We start from the raw sequence: 13,409 nt of genomic DNA, 5'->3' as shown, positions 1-13,409 counted from the left end.
GCCATGCAATTTCAGGTGAATAAATTGCTATAGTTGCAAAAAAGAAAAAAAAAACTTTTTAAGGGCAGATTAAAAAACATCAGGATGAAAATATAGTAGTTACACATTTTACACAATTTAAGAAATTAAAATTGCTAGTTTTAATTTTTCTGTTAGGATTAAATGAATTTGGTAGAAGGAAAATTATGAATGGTTGCAAATATTTATTACCAATATAAATCTGATAACTGTGTAATTTTACTTAGTCACCACTTTGCTAAATCACCTTTCCCACTAGCATAATGCCGCCACTACCATGTGGCAGCACAAGCATTGTTGCTAGTTGGTGTCTTGCTGTCCGAAATTTGACAAAGGTGAAGATCTTTTAAAGATCTGGAAGATCAACCTCTGGCCCAACTCTTTCCAGCCTTTTTTAAGTCTCCCCACAACACTTGTTGCATCAATCTATCTACATTTCAACTATTTCTAGTTTCCTTGGTCTACTTTATTACACCATAATATATTAATTAAAAAAAGGGGAACTGTACTTTTTGTTTCACGATGTATTTTAGATCTGCCTTTTACTTCTATAAAGATCCCATTTGAAAAAAACATTAGACTTGTGAAACTCCTAAGCCTTTAGAAAGTAACTCTGTGCCTCCAGCTCTCTTCTCACCTCAACATCAACAGTCTTTTCAGCCATTCACTTAACGCATTTCTGTGTCTTCATGCAAGCGTAAGTGAACGAGAGAAAGCCTCTGCAGGGCCAAGTGAATAGAAGTGTGTGTTATCTTCGAGTCTATCCCAGAAATTTCTCCCATGGTAGTCTAGTTTATTTACTTTATCTACAATATAATGCTTCAGTGAGCGTTAGCAACTTTGAGACACAGGTTTCAATCAGCCGTCAAGCGGCGGCGCACACAGAAGTGTGCGCATGCTCAGCCAGGTGCAGAGAAAAGATTAAGAAGAGAAGAGATGGCAGAGCTATAAAGTGAAAGGCTGACAAAGAGGTCCCAAATAATACAAAAATAATATCAGACAGCTAGAGGAGAGGAGGAGTGGGGAGAAGTGAATGGTAGAAAAGGAGAAGCAAAGAAGAAAGCCTGAAAAAATAAACTGTAGAGGACAGAATTGAGAAAAACCGAGGGAAAAGGGTAGTGGTGGGTTAAAGAAGTAAAAGAGACAGGGAGATAGAGTTTGACAGACAAAAGAAATCATAGAAAGAGAGAAAAACAGAGTAAAAGAGACAGAAAGGGAGAAAGTAGAGGCAAGAAGGCAAGATGTTCTCCCAGGGTAGCATAGAGCAGGTCTTGTCCAATAAACACAGGTGAGCAGCTCGACAGCCTAAGACCACCATGATGACTGACAGCAGAAAGCTCTCACTGACCGCCAGCTTTATATTACATGACACGAAGAGTGCAACTCAACTGACAAAGAGAAGCTGGCTGAACCTCTCTGAGTGCGAGAGGGAGAGGGTGAACAGCACCCAAACTCACTGTTTAAAGCAGGCTTCATGCACAGTGCCTGCAAAGCCACAAACACACAGCTGTGCTCTCCGACAGAAGGAGAGTGAAGCAGTTTTCCTTCACAGGTGAGCAGAAGAAGGAAACACCCAGGTGCATCGGTTAGTTAGTCCGAGAAAGCGAGGAGCTACAGCGCGGGGGTCGTGATGTATGCTATGTGCCGACTGAATCTTTTCCACATGACGGGCCTCGGGCTGTTTTTGTCAACTGCACTCTTGAGCAGCGAGGAGTCAGGTAGTGTGACCACATGATTGCCCAAGAGGCACCATGGTGAGAGGAGAGAGGGAGCGAAAGGGAAGCGAGGGCAAGGGAGAAGGAAGGGGGAGAGGGAAAGCGGAGGGAGCAGGGGGACAGGGCCGATGCAACACGCATGATGAGGTGTAATCACAAACCCCATTCAGGGTGCAGTGGAGTTTGTCAACATACACACATTCACATTCCACTGTCTGTCAACTCTATGACCCAAATCGAGCATGCCGGCTGAGTTTGTGTGTGTTTCTCACCCCCACTGCACACAAGAATACTTTCTATCCATTTTGCCTCCAACCAGGTAGGAACAGTTACTCCGTCTTGCTTGTGGGTTGTGGTGAGGAAATCTCAGTGAGAAGCTCTTGTAGGAATTTGCTGCCACTGGTATCCCTTTTCAAGCTGCGATCAAATGTTCATTATGAACAAAGGACTTGGCTTGTGGCCTCTGGAATGAAAGCTTTTTTTTCCCCTGACTGTAACCGCGTTGTTTGATTTGAATCGTTTACAATGACAGAACATTTAAATTGGAAAAAAAATGATGGGTGTATCTTGAATTTGTATAAACATTTGCAGCCAGTTTCAACACACTTAGGTAATCAAACCTAAAGTTTCATGTGTAAGATCATTTGACCAGTACAAACGACAACAGCAAAATATAATTCCTATTATGACCACTTATCAAAGCAAAATAGACTATTAATATCAAGAAATTGATTTATTTTTTCCCTTTTTTTCCATTGTAGCTGAATATACATTCCAATGTATTTTGGTGTATATCTCTACCAGCTGGGCAACTTAAGAAGTAAATATTTTCCAATATGACACTTAAATTGTGTCATATTGAAAAATAATCATCACCATTTTTCCAAATCCCTGACTAAGAAATTCAACACCACAGCATGATACTGCCACCACCATGTTTCACTGGAGGAATGGGCAGGTTAATGTCCAGTGTATATATATGATGACACAGATTTCTAAAAATGGTGTGAAATTCAGTGTTCTGCAACATCTGGTTCAGGAACGTCACGTCTGAGGGCTGCGATTTTCAATCATCACTAATATTTCTCATATCTAAGAATAAACTGACCATCTAATAATGATAATTTAATGCTATATGGTATGGGGTGTTGTAGTTAGGTAGACAATTACTGGCCCAAAATATCACATTTCATTCCAGCCAAGGGTTAGAGAAACATCCACCTTTCTTAAAAGGATATCAATTATTGATAAAGGTGTTGATGTTAACTGGAATATTTGAATTTATGTTGATGGTTTCACTGATTATTTAGCAGTGGCAGGGTAAATACTCTGTGTGTCTGAGTTATGACCCTTTAGTGGCAGAATTTCTTGACAAGGCTAGAGAATATGTGGCACTCTGATTTTTGTGGCAGTAAATGTGAAGCCAACTGAAGTGCAACATATATCTAGTTTCAAAATTATGCTGTTTTTTTGTAGGGGAAACTCAATTTAATGTGTAACATAAGGCAACGAGACACTGTTTGCCTTCTAAAAATGTTTAACATACTTAAGATTCAGCATCAACTTCTTGGCAACTTGAACTGAACTAGTTCAATAGCAGGTAAAATAACTGTATCGTTTATGTAGTGATGACAATTTCCCTTATAAAACACCATATTGGTGAATGGCTAACGTAAACTTTGGACTATGTGTGTAGTCTGAAAAATGAAGCCCCATGACAGTTTGCTGATAACACACAAGTTCAATCTGTCAGGGCAATCAGCGTTTAGACCTTGGGAGAAGAATGCAGGACTGTGTGCGACTGATCCACTGGACACGATCACCTGCGAGTGAAGCCGCTCGTAATTCTTCCCACCTGAAACATTGAGTTCAATCCAAAGTCAGGCCTCTCTGATGTCATCCCACCATCAGGTTGGGTTTCACAATAATCTCAAGCTCTTGGACGGATGCCATCCAGCCCAGCTTCCGCACTCAACGTTTCTCCAATTAGATTGCGAGGAAAGGATAACACATGAAACACTAGATGCTGTTTTTAATTTGATTCTTATATACAATATTTGCAATAAATAATTTCTATAGTGTCAGCATTCTCTAGAACAAGGCGCCCAGTTTAGTTGGAGGGGCTCCAAAGTCAATTCTGACCACCTTTACTGGAGAAAACCACTTTTCATTTTTATGTTGGTTGATATATCCAAAATATAGTTCTTAAAAAAATTCAAAAGATAGAACTTAGAAAATAGCTGGAGAATAGATAGGAAAAATAAGAATCAATGGCCTTACCAAGACTTTATGTTCTGTTAAACAATAATGGCAATCCTGTTTTTGAGCCTCCCCTGTTTCCACCTTCATTCTCATGGCAACTATGCACTCTGGACAAACACTCTCTGTGCAATTTCTTTTCTTCACTCCCGCCCGTCAACTCTACACCTCCATATGCTTGTTTTTCTACTCTGACCCTCAATCATTTCTCTTTCAGATGTGTCGAATGCCTGACAGTTGCTAGGAAAAGCTATGGCCCACAGAAAAAAAAAGAGGAGGAATTTGAAATGTTTACATAGAGGTAGAAACCTGGACTCAAATAAGTCTTGTTATTATCAGCAAATGTCCAAGGAAAAAGAAAATACTTGGGGTTATAAATATCAGGTAGGAATATATACCTCCCTTGTGGAAGTAATTTGAATAAAATCAGGGGTCTATTTATCAGAGAGATTAGCAGTGGGCAGGTTTTCACTGGCTCAACTACTTTTGCTCCACTTTGCCTCGCAGCATGACACCATTGGACCTCCAACTAAACTTTATTAAGTTGAAAAATGAAAACTTAGGAACTTGCAAAACTTTCAACGGCTCCCTCTCCCCAAGTGTAAAGACAAAACAGTGGACCATAGAGAGAAGAATGGCAGGAGAGCAAAGGCACAGAGAGGGAAGGCAGGAAAAGTAAACCTTTGATGAGTAAGACTTTTTTTGTTAAGCATCAGGGCTTAACTTTAAAATATTCGGGGTGGAAGTGAATGGGGGATTGACCAAGGGCCCTGATCTTAGCCACACACTAGGGCACTGAGGTTAATGGTGGATAAGGATTAGGAAAAAAAAGGGGGTTGCTTTCCCTGATCTCCAGCCACCCGCGTATCCCGCTATCCAGTGTTCAGATTCTCCACCAATCCCAAACCGGCCACACAATAGAGGCTACCAATGGGGAAATGGTCAGTCCCTTTGATTTTTGCCTTTACTCCATTGGCTGCTTTAAGTGCCAGGGGTAAAGACCCATGGAGGTTTCCCCTGTTTGCCCACTCACGGGGATGACAGTTAGTAGGCTCAGAGAAACCATTTGGGGATTGAAAATGGAATGACAAGAGGTCTCTGATCTAGGACAAGAAATCAATTTCAGACTGGAAATGTGAGCAGAAGGCTGTTCAGTCCAAACTGCAGCTCCTTTAAAGCAACCACAGATAAATTGCTGTAGATTTTTCCTCTTCTTTTTTGTATGTCCACTCTGCAAGTGTGGCTTGCAGTGTTGGGGTAATTAGACTTTTTTGCTATGATTAGAAGAACGTCTTCTTGCCAGTAGATATGCAGTAAGGATTCATCTTTGAAGATTAACTGAAGTACTAGACAAATTAAGAACTAATATTTAAATCTCTTTTAGGTGGAAATCTGGACTCAGGAAACCTGGAGAGTTCAGCTCAGCATCTCACACATTTTCTAAACAAATCTTTACCTAGAGTAAATCTTCTACTTCATATGTTTCTGCTTTAACCTCAGTCAAATTAGGATTTAACTATAAAATACAAAATGTCACTTCAAACTGCCATGTACCGTTTTTCTGGTTCTGGAAAATAGAGCTAAACTTAAGGAACATTGATATGAAAATTGTTGTAACTGCTTTTTTTTTTAGCTTTTTTGTTGATAGGCTTGTTGATTGGCTGATTAAACACTATTTTCTTTTCTAGTATCAAAATAAGAAATTCCCACAAATTGTGCTTTATAAAAATATCATCTCACAGAATGTTCTTTCAGGTTTTTTTCTTTGAGTATTAAAATAAAAAATAATATTTGGATATATGCATAAATGCAGGGATACAAAATATCACAATGGCATGTTGTCAGTTTACCATTCCCATAATTTAACTCACCGATAAATAGACTATGTCTTGATAATAAAAAAATAGAGAATTATGCAGGTCATGAATCTTCCACAAGAGTCATGCTGAAGTTTTGTGGATATTTTTTAAAGTTTCACAAACTATAAAGGAACTATGATATGCAATGACGTTAAATGACAGAAAAACTACTTTTTGTCTGTGAGTAGGATTTGGGGGGGAAACAAATAATTATCAGTTATTGGCCAAAATGTCTATATCGTGCATACCAAATACACAATGAAACTTTTTCAAAACAACTAAATTCAAAACCCACAGCACATATTTTGTCATAAAAAAAAAAAAAATAAAGAAAAAAATATGAGTTCTGGCTAATAAAAACTGAATAGTGTATCTTTAATTAGGGCTAAGCAACTTGCATATTTCAAAGAACACTTCACTTTAAAAGCTCTTAATGTGAAAAGCAAACACAACAATTTTAAAAAAGTGTTTCATACCACACCTCCAAAAGAACATGTTACCAAAAATATATATATATACTATATATATATTACTATGTAAATATGTACCAGTGTAAAAGCATGGTTGAAAATAGTTACGTTTCATGGTGTCTCCATATTAACACACACATTTAAACATGTTTTAAAGATACAACACACCTGATGACATCATTTTTTTTTTTTGTTAAAACTATTTTTGTCTTTAAAGCATTCAAAAGCTGGCCAGGTGTGAAACAACAGGTGGAGAAGATGAGTTTTGAGTAACTATGCTCAATAGAGGCAAAAAAAATATTTAGTCCTGGCGTCTAATAAAAAGCAGTGCAATGGACATTCCAGCACTTTTAAAACTATACATCTTGGTAGAAGTTGAGATTAGTAAATTACATATGCACAAAAAAATAATTGAAATTTCTGAAAAGCACTTCAATCTAGGAAATGCTTTTCTATTACATTCTCTATTTTCCATGAGTTATAAATTGTATGAAGTTGCCAACAGTTATTTTTTATTTGCTAAAATCCATTCTATCCCGTTGTATTTTTAAATCCTATTACATACAATTCAAAAAAAGGTTTTATTTATTTAGAGATATTTGCACATTATCCCTAATGATGTGATGCTTCCAGACCATTTCACTAAACCAAACTTTAACCAATGAAATGTACTTTATTAACCCTTTACTCCATCTAGGACTGTATTTAACTTAAAATTCAACCCCCGCAACAGTTAGACTGATGTGCATCATCACAGCAAACACAATATCGAGTAACACAAGATCAAGCATGCAGACAGAGTAGTTAAATAGTTTGCACTTACCACTTTTCACCTCACACTGTACGTTGTCTTCTTCTTTCTACAGATGCAGAGTGTGCATATTTCATCCTAGAAGGAGGAACAGGAAGAGATCTAAAATCTAACTACATTTGGAGTTTGTGTTCTTATCTTTTTTATTTTTTTCCTGATAACAGGTTAAAAAAACAGGTATTCCATTAACAGGAATAAACAAGCATGCATTAAAGTAAGAAATTCTAATGAATAGATCAGTAAAATAATAATAAAAGCTGAAATTTGAGCTCGGCCATATTTGCCAGCCTGAGTGCATAACTTCTAAGTGAGAGTAGATTGAAAATCCTTGGGGTGTGAAAACCAAACAGGCACAATGGAAAGGTTGCCCAGTGGAGGGGGAATTCTATCAGTGTGGACAAGATGAAGATTTGTTACATTTGAAGAGGAGGAATGGGAACTCCGTGACCCCCCACAAACCACTACAATCACCCAAACAGAGAGAAATAAAACACTGTGAAAGAGCTTTGAATGATCCACACTTTGATTTACTGTTATCTGAATACTGACAGGTGAAAAGCTATATGCTTAATAGCGCTCTAATCTTTCCACAGGTTAAAGAGCTGACATGAGGGGATTATGTTCAAGCACTTACCCTAAGGGAGAAAACTTGCTGTCACTTTTGTCCTTGGCAGGGTGGGATGGGAGTCTGGCGATGCTGCCTCACTAAGGGGAGAAAACCCAAAAATACTTAAGAGTTGGGCCAATTCTGCTGCACAAGATGCCCCCATCCCTCCCATTTGGTGCATTATTGCTATAGCAGACAAGTGTGGGCTAGATGATATGTTGCATAACTATTTTCTGCATGGTGTGAAGGTGAAAGCAATAAATTTCAAATCAACAAAGTGCACCTGGATTTCGCTGTGAAGCTTAAAAGGAGAGTCTGTGTGTTTGTGTGTGTTTGGGTGCATGCACTAACAGGCCATACAATGTACTATCTCCAATACACACAAACATACACACTCTTTCTAAAGTTGAAAGGTGCTGTGCCTGCAAGGCTCAAGCTCTCAGCGTAAAGTAAATCACACTGTTAACCTGACACCATTGATTTTCTCATGTACCCCATTCAGCTGCCTGCGTGGAAACACACATGCTAGAGCCCATTAGGATGAAGGGTTCTGTTATTTTAATCACACCAATACAGGAGGAGGGCTCAATATCACAACTGCAGCTACTAATGCATCACATTTACAGTAAAAAAATAATTACTTTGGAGAACTGTAATACAACATGAGGCACCAAATTCACACAATGGACCGGAGGCTCCTCTCTGAGGGGTGTGTGTTTGTGTGCATGTGTTTGCCCCTTTTATTTTTTTCTGAATTTCAATGACCCCTACAGGCAACCAGCGGCTGCTGGATCCTGAGGAATGCGCTCTCTGAACTGTACAAAAAGGCCTCAACTCAAAGGGAACAGATGGAAAACAAAACATGCCAACTGTGATAAGTTCTTATTGTTCTGAGTTTGTGGAAAATGCTGTCCAGATAACTAGGCGACATTTTGCTGGAAATTGGACAAGTGACAGATTGAAAGTTTGAGAACAGAATATTAACTTAAAAAATATCTTTTTAAAGGCTTTTAGAAAATAATCTCTTAGCGATTGCTGCAATGAGGTGTGACAAAACTCCTGCAGAGGATGGTGAGGGGAGCTATTAAGGATCTGGTTTAAAGGGGGGTGCTATTTGTTTTATCCAGTTTGCCATTTTGTACCTTTATAGCACCTAACTGCTGAAATTAAGCCATTTCTGCAATGTAGTTCATGTTGACCAAGCCTGATTTCCTTCCCACCAGGGGGGCATTTCATTCCCCTCTAACGATTTAAAATAATTCTCTATTAAATACCATATAGAAATCTGACTTCAAAAACTATGACTCAAACTAATTAGCATGTAATTCAATGAGTGTTAAATATCTGCCACATATTGTTAGAAGTACCAATATAACTAAACTGATATGCAATAGTTTAAGTAAATGTGTATATTTTATCTCATTAAAAGACCTGAAATGAAAGCAGTTTTTGACTAAATGCAACTATAGGTATCTATTATTAGGTTTTAATCAACTTGTATCATTGTTTTTGTCAATTTTGACATTTAGACTCAGAAACACTACTTTTGAGGTGCAATGCAGCTAACTTTTTGTCTTTGTTAAAACACTGCTTTTGTCCTTATTATGGGAAGTATGTTTGCTTGACTAGAGGTCGAAATTTCATAAGGATAATTTTTTAGGTACGATATTATGCTTCATAGGTTAATTCAAGCAATGAGGAAATGTAATCCTATGTTCACACTGCAATTTGAGCAGCAATAAAGCACATTCTGCTTCATTTTTGACACTTGTACATGTTAAGGTCAGACACGCCTCAAAAGGACCTTTGATGCTCCTGAGATATGTGTACAGATGCGTCCAATACTTGTGCTGCTCCTGTGTTCAATGGCAGAGAGCGGCTTTGCTATATTTGCTGTCATAATAATTTTAATATGTTTTTATGCAAGAAAGTCCACCTTAAAACATCGTCAGTGCAGTCAGTTCATCAAAATTACGATCCTGCCTTCAAATATAATTTTGCTGTCAGGGGCAAGCAGACCCCCCATACCAACGGTGCACTGTCACTGTGAATCCCCAACAGCAGCTGCCTCAGGCCTGGTCGCCTCTAGGGGGTTTCCCCTACTGTTCGTGGCGGGTGGAGGTAAATGTTAGCATTTTTCATACACGTGGCACAAACTGCAGACACCAGAATAATAAAAGCAAACATATTTTGCCGACAGTTTTCAATTTTTAAATTAATTTAGGCATTGATAAACAGTTTTTGTGGAGTGATCATAGCGCTATGCATCAGCAGTGATGTTGTCTCCCTGCAAGCTCGCAGATCAGCTTCGCTGATTGGTTGATGTGGCGCGTGGAGCAGCAAAAGTTAAATTTTTCAGACAGCAATTGCTGCTTGTGCAATTATTAACATTAGAGTGAAGTTTCTTGTGGAAAAACAGGGCGTAGAATTCGTAATTTTTTTAGTAAAGACCGTAGAATGTACGGCCGTATGCATTGCTAGCTAAAAGCCGGTTCTATATTCTACAGTTTTTTTTTTATTAAAAGACAGACAGACAGACATATACTGTTTATTTATTTTTCTTCCCTATATATATATGTGTACTAGTGATTTTTTGTGTGCCTCTTGCCTGTTTCTTCAACCTAGGATCAACTTTGGTGGATGGCTCCTCCACCAAAGTTCTGCTCCTCCTGTTCTAAAGGAATTGATCCTTTTCACCATTGCCATCAAGATCATCATTTGGCGTAATAAACTAAATGGGAACATAAATTATTATTAGAGCAGTCTCTATGGTTGGGTTACAAAGGACAGACTTGAATGTATAGTTGAATTGAACCTGCTAGTCTTGTAAAGTTATCGTTTAACAACATGGATTGTAAACTGAAGCTTTGTAAATAAACACAATTATTAAGGCTTGAACTATACGCTTTATTTGGAATGATAAACCAGCAGATTGTGACGTCCTTCAGGTACAAAAATTGAACACCTCTTTCCTAAATTATTTGCATACAGACACCTTTGGGCTGTAAACGGATCATATTTTATTCACAAGAAAATGATTTGGCATTCTGTTAGTCTGTATAACCTCCTCTTCTTGGAGATTTCCAAATATCACACGTGTTTCTTAGCCAAATGTAAAACCATTGGTAAATTCTATCAACTTATAAATATGGCAAATGCATTCAAGTATTCATGAAGGCCTAATAATGCTATAGGCTAATATTTACATAAAGCAGCCGCTCACTAAGTCAAGATAAACTATTTAAGGCTTGGGCTGCAAATACCTCCACACTGCAGAAAAAAAGGAGGGTCCTGCCATAAAAGAGGACATTATGCTAACAAGTCAGATTACTGTACACAATAACTTTATCTTAAAAGTAAATACCATCCTTGGTAGGGTGTTATGGGAAGTCACTGGCAATATTTCTGTGGGGACCAAACGTTCCTTATCAGCATTAGTCGAGCGATTCAGGCCTGCCCGAAGAAAGATGAGTCTTCAAACTCATTCTATTCATGGTCAGACGTGTAATTACCCTCAGCTCACAGTCTAGACGTAACCGCTTTCACAGTATTTAAGACCCTCCCTATGCAACGCACGGACGCTGGCTCCCACCGCCGAGCCCTGCGCGTTAAATCTGTGGGCAGATAAATTAGCGAAGAATGCAATAAAATAGACACAATGAGTGGAACTTTATCCTCCCTGCTGCTAAATGAGATTTCTTTGAAATGCAGATCAGTGGCTCTAGATTAGTGAATTTTAGCTGCTGTCAACATCATAACAAAATACAAATGCGATTGTTCGCCGCCGCCTTATCTCCTTGCTTCCATCTGCTGGCTGGTTATTTACTCCCCCCTGATTTACTATGCAGATCTAAATAAGTCGCATCAAAAGGAGGGCTTACTGCACAATGCCTTCTTAAGCTTCTACATCAAGGTATTTGAAAAACCGGTAGTCACATGAAAAGGCTGCCCATCAAAGGCACATCTCTAATGAACTCTCCCGTATCAGAGGGGGCTTGCGGGGCCGTGGCTTTAATACCATCTGTGTGGTGAGAGAGAAGCAGACCTGAGCCAGAACCGCCAAGCTGAGGTGGAGAAAGGCAGGAGAAAGAGGAAGGCCTGAGTTATCAGATGAGATTAAACACACTGCTGAGGCTAGTTATAGGTTTTTTTTCTCCATCCGTTCATCAAACTTTTAAGTGGCAGCTGAGGGAGACACTTCAAGAAACACATTAGCAGAGCAAGATTAGAGCAATTCAAAATGGAAAAGGTGGGCCGAAGGGGGATTCTTCCTAAAATCTGGGAAACACTAACCTGGACAGAGCGGAGATTATATGAATATATATATGAATTGAAAGAATTTCAAATAGTGGTAAAAACTATATGTTCCCATTGGTCAATTAATCATGATCAAAGTAAGAAGAAGAGAAAAAGAAAAACCCTCTATGATCAGAGAGCTTTGGCCATCTCCACGGAGCTCTTGCTTTATGCTCGCGCAAAAACCTTTAATTTCATGGTGTATTTGTTGCATTCAGCACACAGCCCGGATTACAAGTGACAATCTCCAGACTTAAACGGAGAAAAATAAACTGCATGGAGGGATCATGATTTGTAACCCCACCGCCACCGCTGCTGCCACCACCACCGACCTGCTTATTATCCCTGCGCCTGGATGAAGGGGAAGACCCCCACTGACGAGCCCCCAGTTTACCAGTGAACAATTAGCCCCGGAGCATGAGCGGGCCTGGCGCTGGCACATGTGGTTAAGAGGCGAGCGCTGCGGGAGGGCGCCAGATGATGAAGGGATGCGGATGGGAGGAGAGAGAGGAGGAGAGAGTGGGGAGTGACGGAGAAGGCGCGTGGCAGGCACGCGTCTACCAGTGCTACCTCCTTAACTGTACCAAAACTATTCACACCCTTTTTACTTTTCGACATGCGGCAACTAAATTTATTATATTTTAATTAGTTGTTATGTGGTTGATAAAAAAAAAGCAGTACACAAATGTGAAGTAGAGGCTAAATAATCAGAAAAAATAGTTGGGGTGCTAAATTATATAAAGAGTCTTTACATAACTTTATATAGAATGTGTTTGTTAATAATAATAATAAATATTAGGGATGGAACGGTTTATGAAAACCGTCCGAAACGTTCAGTTCGACTGTCTCGGTTCAATTCGTGCTTTTTTCTCATAGGTGAAGCGTTTAGACTCCAGAGCAGAAGGTGGCGGTATTGCGGCCAAAGCCAACCACCAGTAGTAAACAAGAAGAAGAAGCAAAGCAGCGTAGCCGGGTGTAGCAGAAAAAAAACAGTTGTTATGGAGAATTGTGTGGGTATGGCGAGTGGGAAAGAACGGGCGTTGGAAGACGCGCCAGCAGCACTTTATAGGTCTGCTGTATGGGACCACTTTGCATTTAGAGTGACCTACGATGACGGCAGAAAGAAAGTTGTGGATAAAAGTGCAACAGTGTGCGAGCATGTGCAACACGTTTTGTTTATGCTAACAGCAACACAACTATAATAGATTTTCCTAACAATCAACATATACCGAACCGAACCAAAAACCGTGACCACGAAACCGTGAACCGAACCGAACCGTGAATTTTGTGAACCGTTCCACCCCTAATAAATATGTTGGTGTTTTCCTTAAACCTGGCAATATCTACAAATTTTTGATCCAGTTTCAATATTTC

General features: G+C 39.2%; 1 protein-coding gene across 4 annotated transcripts in view; it reads right to left on the bottom strand.

The window, feature by feature from the left end:
- The window catches only part of LOC107095319 (forkhead box protein P2-like), a 117,653-nt gene that overhangs the window by 97,792 nt on the left and 6,452 nt on the right, over positions 1–13,409 (bottom strand). For all 4 annotated transcript variants that reach the window (XM_015391353.1, XM_015391357.1, XM_015391354.1 and 1 more), the window contains exons 2-3: positions 7,767–7,837; positions 7,145–7,210 (exon numbers count right to left, since the gene is read on the bottom strand). The gene's annotated coding sequence lies outside the window, so the exon portion shown is untranslated. The remainder of the gene's footprint in view (positions 1–7,144; positions 7,211–7,766; positions 7,838–13,409) is intronic.

This window comes from Cyprinodon variegatus, unplaced genomic scaffold, assembly GCF_000732505.1.
Source record: "Cyprinodon variegatus isolate N-32 unplaced genomic scaffold, C_variegatus-1.0 Scaffold537, whole genome shotgun sequence".
Lineage (NCBI taxonomy): Eukaryota > Metazoa > Chordata > Actinopteri > Cyprinodontiformes > Cyprinodontidae > Cyprinodon > Cyprinodon variegatus.
This window is presented reverse-complemented; position numbering and strand designations above follow the sequence as displayed.